The following is a 10,554-nucleotide window of genomic DNA, read 5'->3' on the forward strand; positions in this document are numbered from 1 at the left end:
CATTTTCTTTTGAAAATCATATTTAAAGAGAAGGACACATTCATTCACGCTGTGGAAAGTATCTGTGTTGGAGCATACCATAGCAATGTCACTTTAAAGATGTTGTTTCAGTGAGGGACTAACTTTGTAAATCATTTATAATTATATTACCAGATATTTAATAAAGATTCCCTGTCAGTGTTTGGTATAGAGGGCATATGATATTAATCATGGAAAGATATTGATATAAAGGGCTTTTTAAAACAGCAGGTGAGTATAAACCTTTACTTTCATTCAGTTATACATATGATAGTCACCTCATGCCCTGTGCTGAACGTCAAACCTCTATCTTCATAAAAACACTCAAGAATAGGTTTGTGTGTAACCTTTGTGTGTATATCAGATGAATATGTACATCTTTAACTCTTTACTTTGAGGTTTACATGCGCACACACACACACACACACACACACACACACACACACACCTTAATATCTATTGAAAGTGATGGATGGAGTTTAAGTGATAACACAATGATAAGCCCAGAACAAAACACAGTGCTGTAGTTCCCCAGTCCAGGACTTGGACTTGACTTGAGTCATATTTCTGGTCATTCGGACTTGAACTCAAGTCATCACGACTGTGACTCAGACTTGACAGTTTAGGACTTAGACTGTGACTCAGACTTGACAGTTTAGGACTTAGACTGTGACTCAGACTTGACAGTTTAGGACTTAGACTGTGACTCAGACTTGACAGTTTAGGACTTAGACTGTGACTCAGACTTGACAGTTTAGGACGTGCACTTGGACTCTGACTCGACAGTTTGTGACTAAGGACTTGGACGTAAATCTGTGACCCACCCTGTCAGGGAAAACTTAGGACTCAGTCACAGACTCACCAGTGAATGAATTCGAGATGTTTATTGTGTCAGGCAAGTCTTTCAACACACTTGACAGAAAGCGGAATCCAAAAAACAAGCAGAGGTCGCACCACAGAGCAGTCAGAGGCAGGCGAACAATCCAAAACAGAAGACAAAGACAAATTCCAGGGACAGGTTCAAAAACAGGTGCAGGGCAAGACAGGCAGGCAGAGGGGGCAAAATCCAACTGGCAAAAAATAGTCAAAAAAACAGGCAGAGGTCAAACACGGAAGGCAATCAGATAACAGAAGGCCAGTACGACACACTGGGGAAAGCAGTACAAACTGACAAAAAAAGGGTAGAACAGACAGGGTTTAAACAGACAGACTAATACTACAAACTGACAAACAAAGAGTAGAACAGACAGGGTTTAAACAGACAGACTAATACTACAAACTGACAAACAAAGAGTAGAACAGGTAGGGTTTAAACAGACAGACTAATACTACAAACTGACAAACAAAGAGTAGAACAGACAGGGTTTAAACAGACAGACTAATACTACAAACTGACAAACAAAGAGTAGAACAGACAGGGTTTAAACAGACAGACTAATACTACAAACTGACAAACAAAGAGTAGAACAGACAGGGTTTAAACAGACAGACTAATACTACAAACTGACAAACAAAGAGTAGAACAGACAGGGTTTAAACAGACAGACTAATACTACAAACTGACAAAGGGTAGACCAGGCAGGGTTTAAACAGACAGACTAATACTACAAACTGACACACAAAGGGTAGAACAGACAGGGTTTAAACAGACAGACTAATACTACAAACTGACAAATAAAGAGTAGAACAGGCAGGGTTTAAATAGACAGACTAATACTACATACTGACAAACAAAGAGTAGACCAGGCAGGGTTTAAACAGACAGACTAATACTACAAACTGACAAACAAAGGGTAGAACAGACAGGGTTTAAATAGACAGACTGACACACAAAACATGACATTTCTTTTCATTTATTATGAATTTAACTTGTAAACATTTAAACTTGTAAACAGTGGCAAACTGGCTGTAATTTCCTGAACACATAAGGAATGCACATAAAGGCACTTACCTTTCTTTCTTAAAAACAAACAAACAAACAAAAAAAAAAAACATACCTACATCTAGGGAAGTTAATATTGGCGTAACCTACTAACAAAACCTGAAGTGCTTCTGAACGTTATCAAATAAATAATAATAATAACAATAAAAAAAACTTATCACACAGTCACACAGAGTTGAGAATTTTATTTACAACTGGAAGAAAAGAAACTAAAACACAGCTAGAATAATACAACAAAACAGACAGGCAGGGCTATACGCAGATTCACGGACAAAGCAAATAACTAGCCTATACAAGGCTCGGAATAATTGAACAAACTGAGTAGCGCAGTGAGCCGGAGATACTGAAGGGACTAAATAGGGACGCTGACAAATGCAACAGAGGGAAAACGGGGGTGAGAGATGAGGAGTGAACAGACCGGTGCTTAGTAAACCGACGACGCTGATCGTTGAATGGTTGCAGTCACCAACGGAGCGGACAAGGTCGGTACACAACTATAACAAGCTCTGGCCTTGCGGTCACCATACTTACGAGGCTGCATCACCGAACAACTAATTCAGTTACGGCTCCGTTATGGAATCAGAGAGGAAACTTGTGTTGTTAATTTTAGTTCTGAACACAAACGTAGAAGAGAGGGCACACTGTATCTTGTCAAGAATCACTTTATTCGCTAACATTTCGGTCGACTGACCACCAGAGCATAAAAAAGTCAGCAGGTTGCTTTTTTGTGCACTCACATACACACACACACACACACACACAGTTGTGGATGTACCAGGAGTCGTTAAAGCCAGACTATATTCAATCGGATCACAACACGCACCGAACTGAACGTCAAATACGTGTACTGTTACACTCCTAAGTAATATTTACAAAATATACAGTTTGCCATAACTTTAAACAGACTAATAATTCCATGACTTGCATGTGTTATAGTGTTCATTGTGCAATGAAACATGAGTTTTGTTACGTTAGTAAGGTAATGAGAGCTCAACAGCCTGCACCTGCAGCGGTTACATTGGGCTGGGGTCGGAGGGCGTGGCGATGACGTGGATGAGACCTGGATGTTTGTACTGCAGTTTCGGCCGCAATTTCAGAACCATTATACCCTCACTACGTTCATATTAAAATGGGACCAGTTTGGTGTATAGTATGATTATTACTGATCATAAAAGTAGATGAATTTTCCCCAATATCATTACAGCTAATGCTAGTGACTGGTCTGTGAGTTTAGTTAATGTGATAGTTTAAAAGAAGTCAACATTTATGGTGAAAGAGAGTGGAACCTTTACAATGAATCACACTTCACAAACCAGATGACAAGTTGATATTCTCTTTCTGTCTGTCTGTATGTTCCTTTCTCTCTGTGTCTGTATATTTCTTTCGTTCTGTATGTCTGTCTGTCTGTGTCTCACTCTCTCTCTCTCTCTCTGTAGGTTGTCTGGTTGTTTAGTGACAGAGGAAGGTTGTTCTTCTCTGGCTTCAGCTCTGAGTTCAAACCCCTCACACCTGAGAGAACTGGATCTGAGCTACAATCGCCCAGGAGACTCAGGAGTGAAGCATCTCTCCACACAGATGAATCAACACTGTCGACTTAAGTCAGTACAGTCTGTGTGTGTGTGTGTGTTGTCTGTGTGTGTGTTTATGTGTGAGACTCATCCACTGTCTGTTGTGTGTTTTTGTAGTGTGGACCATGGTGGAGAATGCAGGTCAAACCAGGATTAAGAAAATGTGAGTACACACACACACACACACACACACACAGAGTTGAGAGTGTGTGATATGTTTTCCCCTCTAAATTCTCTTCTTCCCTGTAGATGCCTGTGATCTTATACCGGACCCAAACACAGCACACAAACACCTCTCTCTGTCTGAGGGGAACAGAAAGGTAACATTTGTGATTGAGAATCAGTGGTATCCTGATCATCCAGAGAGATTTGATGTCTTGTGTCAGGTCATGTGTAGAGAGAGTCTGACTGGACGCTGTTACTTGGAGACTGAGTGGAGTGGAGATGATGTTTTTATATCAGTGACATATAAAGGAATTGGGAGGAAAGGACGGAGTGATGACTGTAGGTTTGGACTCAATGAAAAGTCCTGGAGTCTGAGATGTCAGATATCAGTGGAGAGGAGTGGAAGAGAAATAGAGACAGTATCAGGACCGAGGTGGAAAAGAGGGGAAAAAAGTTACAGTTACTGTACAGCCTGTCCTTCTACAGCGTCTCCTCTGAGGTGCATTGGTAACAGTTACTCTGCCCATCACAATAATCAGGTCACTGTCATACCTCACGACCCCTCACACACACACAGAGTAGGAGTGTATCTGGACTGGTCATCTGGAACTGTGTCCTTCTACAGCGTCTCCTCTGACACACACACACTCACACACTTACACACATTCCACTGCACATTCACTGAACCCCTCTATGCAGGGTTTTATCTGACACAGAGACACTGTGTCAGATAAAATAAACAAACACACACACATACACATTCTCTTTTTCACATGCACACACACAATGTTCATATGTACCATTTATATGTCTTTACACGTACACAAATGTGTGTTTATGAAGTCCAGTCAGAGTTTTACGTCTGTGGCTGTAATAATAAACAATTAACTAATTTACAAAGGTTTATTTTTATTTTATCAAGTTTCAGTCTCAAAAGGGCTTTACATGCCCACAACAAAAAAAACAAACAGGGCGGCCAGTGACAGTCCCGGTGAAGAATCTCCACAGGTTTAATGCGTTTTACAGTCTCTCTTAGGCTTAGGGAAAACCGAAACTGCCTCTGTACCATTATGCACTCTGACACAGTGCCAGCCCCCCCCCCCCCGAGCGGGTCCCCCAGCTATGGTAAAGTCTAAAAAGCACCTGCATGCCCCAGTCCTCCTTTCTGAATCCTTGCCTCTAAGTGCTCAGTCTCATCCTGTACTGTCATGCCTTAAGGGAGATTGGAAGAAGACTGCAAAGATCCTCCATTTTGACCCCTTCCTGAACACAGTCTCTAGTATATGGTATAATACCTGCCTACGTACTGGTAAATCTTCCTTCTGTTGGAGAGAGAATGGGTGCAGAAGGGCATTGAAGTGCTATTTGACCTTAACATAGGACAGGACCTCAAATCTTTCGACAACTTCCAGGCTGAATTTAAACTGCACAAACAACAATACTGGTGATATGTGCAAATTCGTAGTTTGTTTTAAATCAATCTTTGAAACTTCCCCAGCCCCCCAAAATGTGGAGCCCCCCCCTCTGTCATTCTCAAGCAGTGGTAGAGGTGATGAAGCTTCACTGTAATACCAAGGGCTATCACAGAAGTATAACAATATTAGGTCCTTGAAAACTGTTTAGGAAACAGATCTTGGAATTGCATTTTCAGAGAAAGAATGTGTCGACATCCCACGTAATTCAAAGTGCATGTCACGTGATATTCACACTAAGTTCATTCAGTTTAAGATGATTAACAGAATGTATTGGATGCCCTCTAGATTGTATAGGGTCAAGCTTAAGGGGGACCCCGGGTGCTGGAATTGCCCTGACGTAGGTACGTTGACTCATGTCCTGTGGTATCGTTCCAAAGTGCCGGACTTCTGGATCTCAGCTCATGATTATATCCAGAGAATTACTGGTCAGGAAATCCCTTTTTGAATCCATTTATTTCTCTTGGGGGACCCGTCCATCCTGAAACACACAGTTCCTTCTGTCTGTACTGAACGGGTCCTGACCGTCATCATACTGGACAGGAGACTGCTAGTTCAACCATGGGAGTCACCCCAAGCGCCATCAGTCAGAGACTGGCATAATCTGCTTACTGGGGTGAATGGGCATCCCTCTCTGTACTGGGCAGGATAGACTGGTATCACTCTAAATGGAGAGATTTCATCACTACATTAACAGCCTTTAAAACCAAACTCATGGCTTAGCTCCCTTCCACGTACACACACATATACACACATCTATGCATGTGCTCGTCTGGTCTCAATTACAACACAACCTCTTTTCCACTTTTATTTATTTTAAATCTGTCTCCTTTTTTTCCCTTTCACTAGTCGATGTCCCAGTCCTCAGTTCAAGTTGTGTATGTGTATGTTGGTCTGTATCCCTACGCCTAAAATTCAATAAAATGTTAAGCACAAAAACATTTGAGAATAGAACTGCTTTGTACCTGATTCATTTCTCTGACAAGCTAATGGTAACCCTAGATCTTCACAAAATGAAGATTTTTTTTGTCCCATTCTGGTAAACTATTTGAAATCTCTCTTCCTTCTCTGGATATAGTTCATTTTAAAAGAAAATCAGAGCAGAGCATATACAGAACAATACACTTTGGAGAAGTAGTTTGTAGAAATGGAAAAACAGGAAATACATGCATGAATGATTTAGATGAATTGACAGAATCTAAAACATTCTCCGCAGGTATCAGCGCATTATCAAGACTATAAAAAATAGACACACACACACTCTTTCTCTCTCTCTCTCTCTCTCTCTCTCGCTCTCTCTCTCTAACATTTTGAGCTATGTGAGTGCAAAAAACTCACACTGTAAAAACTGTAAAAAGCAGACATACCAGCATATATGCGTTCATACACACAAAACACACTGAACACATTCAACTCACACACACACACACACACACACACATACATATATATATATATACACATATATATATATATATATATATATATATATATATATATATATATATATATGTGTGTGTGTGTGTGTGTGTGTGTGTGTGTGTGTATGTATGTATACTCACACTCACACACATTTTGAGCTGAATGAAAGCACAAGCATTATCCTAGAAATGGCATTAGGTCAATCGTCCATTGACAGTTAAACAGAACAGTGTGGCTTTGAACTGGAGGGCTCACCATCAGCTCTGTATAACTGCTCTCTTTAATCTACTTTGGTACCACCACAGAAGTGTTGACAATGTTCTTTAAAGAAATTTCTCTTTATCGTTTTTATCTCACAGTCTAGCAAAGAGCAAAAAGCATCACAAGACCAAGAATAAACAGACAAAGTTTGAATATTTTTTGTCGTCTTACAGTTTTGTCCTGGACACATGAAAGCTGTCTGGTGTCTGTTCCCTGTCTGTGCATGACTGTTAGATAAAACACAAATGAACAGGAGAGATGAGTGCATCAAATCTAACAGCAGGAAATGCAGCTTTGAATGGGACTGTTTAACTGTCATATGACAATGTGACATGAGGAAAACAACAACAACAACAACAAAATAAACAAAAGAAAAAATATTAAAAGGAATGTGAAGCATGTTTTGTGTTGTATCTAACATGTCCTCCTAATCTGGTCCATCTGGTAGGGGAAAGAAGCAGACTTCAGTGTCAGAATGGTGTTTGGTTTTTTTTGTTGTTGTTTTTTTTGTTTGTTTGTTTACTAAACTAGCAACAGGTAGACAGACATCAGAGATGACAAACAGACAGGGCCTACAAGCAGGTTTAAATCCAGTATATATCACAGCTATAGTTTGGCTAATCTTCTTTCTCCATACACCCGCACACACCCTCACACACACAGCTGGCTCTCACTCACATGGATACAGTGCCTTGCTTTTCCACTTTCCAGCCTCAGAAAGTTCAATTTCCCAATACATCTGACACTAATTCCTAGACCTGATCTCCAGATAAACCAATAGAAAATCCATCACAGCCATACACTGAAGAATTCCACTGACATTTAAATTTCATGGCCTATTCACAAAAAAATCCCTTTTATTATTATTAAATCGCTCTAATCCAAAATGCATGTGTACATACAGACAAAAAGCATATATCACCAGGTGCACCTGTTTGCCATGTGACAATGTGGAATCAGAGATGCTGAAGGCATGGTAACACACCCCAAACTCTGTATTCTGATAAACATTCACCATTTTGTTCTTGAGCTATATAAGGTCATTTCTGAACAGGAAGCAGCGTCTCTGTATTGTTCAATGCATGTTCACATTCAGTGTTTACTGGCTCTGGGTTTGAACAGGAAGCAGCGTCTCTGTATTATTCAATGCATGTTCACGTTCAGGGTTTACTGGTTCTGGGTTTGAACAGGAAGCAGTGTCTCTGTATTGTTCAATGCATGTTCACGTTCAGGGTTTGCTTACAGTACTTACTGTTTTGCTGTAAATATTAACTAGTTAACTAGCTAGTCAGCTGATGACACTGATTTAAAGTACCTCCAGGGAATAATGACATTTATTAGCCTGCCTGAAGCCTAGATAAGAACCACAGCTGTGAATGGTTGTAGATACATCCATGTCATCACTGTATCTGAATGCAAAAAACAAAACAAAAACAACCATGTCATCAGTGTAGTTTGCTGAAACTGACAGTGTTGTACTGCACACATAAGTTTGCACTTGTTTAGTACACCATGTTTATGACTATTGTTATTATCACTATTGTTATTATCTCCATGTCACCTTTAGATGAGCACTAAGCGTGAGGACCATGAGGCCATGGGAGACAGAGAGAGAGTGGATGGTGAGGCTGAGGGCATTTGTCAGCTCTGGGGTGTGGTCTTCTGGAGGAGCCAATAGACCAGCCCCAGGGCAGCAGAAATGACATGAGCTCTATCAGAAATGAAAAGTGTAGAAAAATTAGTACCTGTTACTTATTACGCTCATTAGTTTGCAGGTCACTTGATGACAGAATGGGCAATGCGATGGTGTGGACAGTATCAGTCAGGTGAAGGACTGTACGCTGATTAACTCTCTCCAGGCTAAATAATGACTGTGATTGTTTCAGACTGAGAAATGCCCCATGCAGGCCCGTGGACAGACCAGCCTCTTTGCAGCGTCCGTGGCCTGTAATCAGAGGTGGGTAGAGTAAGCAAAAACTGTACTCAAGTAAAAATGTCAAGGTTCGGAACGGAGAATCGGACCCAAAAGCAGTTTCAGTTCGATGTTTTAATAAAGAAAAGATCTCTCAACACAAAAAGTCTTCAGACTCTCCAGGGAAAAAACAGGAACACAAGAACAGCACACAAAATGGCTGTAGAACAAAACTCAGGCAGACTAACTAAAAGGCAAAATGACAATTTCAGAACAGGTAGTATTCTAACAGGCAACTGGCAGGAAAACAAAAACAGGCTTTCAGTCTAGACAGACTCAGTCAAGATACTGGGACAATCTGACAAACCAGAGACAAGCAGAGGAAGGTATAAATAGACAGAGTAATCCAAACAAAAATGAGAAACAGGTGAACTCAGAAGGCGGGAAACGGACAAAGACAGGAAGTAGAAACACAAGTGAGGGGCGGGGTCGGAGTGACAGGGAAAACCAAAACAAACAAAAGCACATGGTAAAACAAAAACACAGAGTGACCAGCAGGAGGCCACAGAGTGACAGTCCAAGTGCAGGTGCTGACAAAAATATTGTTATTTTATTATAATAATGACTCAAGTAGAAATAAAAGTACTCATCAAAATAATAAATTGAGTATGAGTAAAAAAGAATCTCATAAAATGACTATTCAAGACGTGAGTGACTCCATGTGATGATTTATTACATCTATACTGTTTTACATTCAAATGTATCAGAATATCAGTTATGCCCAAAATAAAAATATAAAGATGCACTACTGAAATATCAGCAGTACAACTTATTACTGACTCATCTAAAGTTGGCAACACAGTGTCTTTCACTGATTTTCTCTGTAACATTTATTTGAAAAAGGTATGCATGTGTGCAGGGTTGTAGCTAAGAGTTCTGAGCCCCCATGCTCCATTACCAAGGGGTGGGTTGTGGCTAACAACCTTTTCTGAGTTTATTTCAGAACATAAAGCAACTAGAAAGAAGATCTCTGCACTGTTGTTTATTTGGGGACGTTAGAATTTGAAACGGAGAATGTTGCTACTTCTCTGTCAGAAGAGACAGAGACCAGAGGTATCAAAGCAGTGAATGTCGTAGAAGGTGTGCACATGTGGATAAAAATAATTTAATAAATAAAAGTAGCGAGAAGTGTTTAGTCTAATGTAATGGAGTGTAAGTATATTTTTTAAATCGTAAATGTACTCAAGTAAGTGAGTAAGTGAAAAGTGTTGTGCATTAAAACTATGATTTATTTAGTAGAATTTATTGGAAAAAGTTACTTAAGTACATGTAACACATTACTACCCACCTGTGTGTGTCTGTGTGGGCTCTTGTGTGTGTAACAGTGAGAGTTGATTTATATTTGTAAATGTATATGTAAAAGATCCATACATTATTTTCTCTATCACATGCACTCTCTCTCACTTTCTCTCTCTCTCTCTCTCTCTCTCTCTCTCTTTCACTGTCTCTCTCTCTCTCTCTGTTTCTCCTTCACACTTGTGTACACACACAGGCAAATACACTCTCAACATTTGAATAGAAGGTTTATGAGTCTTTGGCTCCAGATCTCAGGGATTGGGTGGTTAATAATTACACTATAATAACACTGAGAATTCAGCTGAAAAGTTTTAGTTTGACCAAATGCAATAGAAACATTTCACCAAACAACTCTTGGTCTGACAGCTGCACAACTCATCTGTGTTATCTTATTTTTGGTCATGCCACACTGAACTCTTGCAGTTCAGAACAGGAAGT

At 40.0% G+C, this 10,554-nt stretch overlaps 1 pseudogene; it reads left to right on the top strand.

The window, feature by feature from the left end:
* LOC115821736 (protein NLRC3-like) overlaps positions 1-8,526 on the top strand; it is a 28,053-nt pseudogene extending 19,527 nt beyond the window's left edge.
* The last annotated feature ends 2,028 nt before the right edge of the window (positions 8,527-10,554 follow it).

Source organism: Chanos chanos, chromosome 9 (assembly GCF_902362185.1).
Source record: "Chanos chanos chromosome 9, fChaCha1.1, whole genome shotgun sequence".
Lineage (NCBI taxonomy): Eukaryota > Metazoa > Chordata > Actinopteri > Gonorynchiformes > Chanidae > Chanos > Chanos chanos.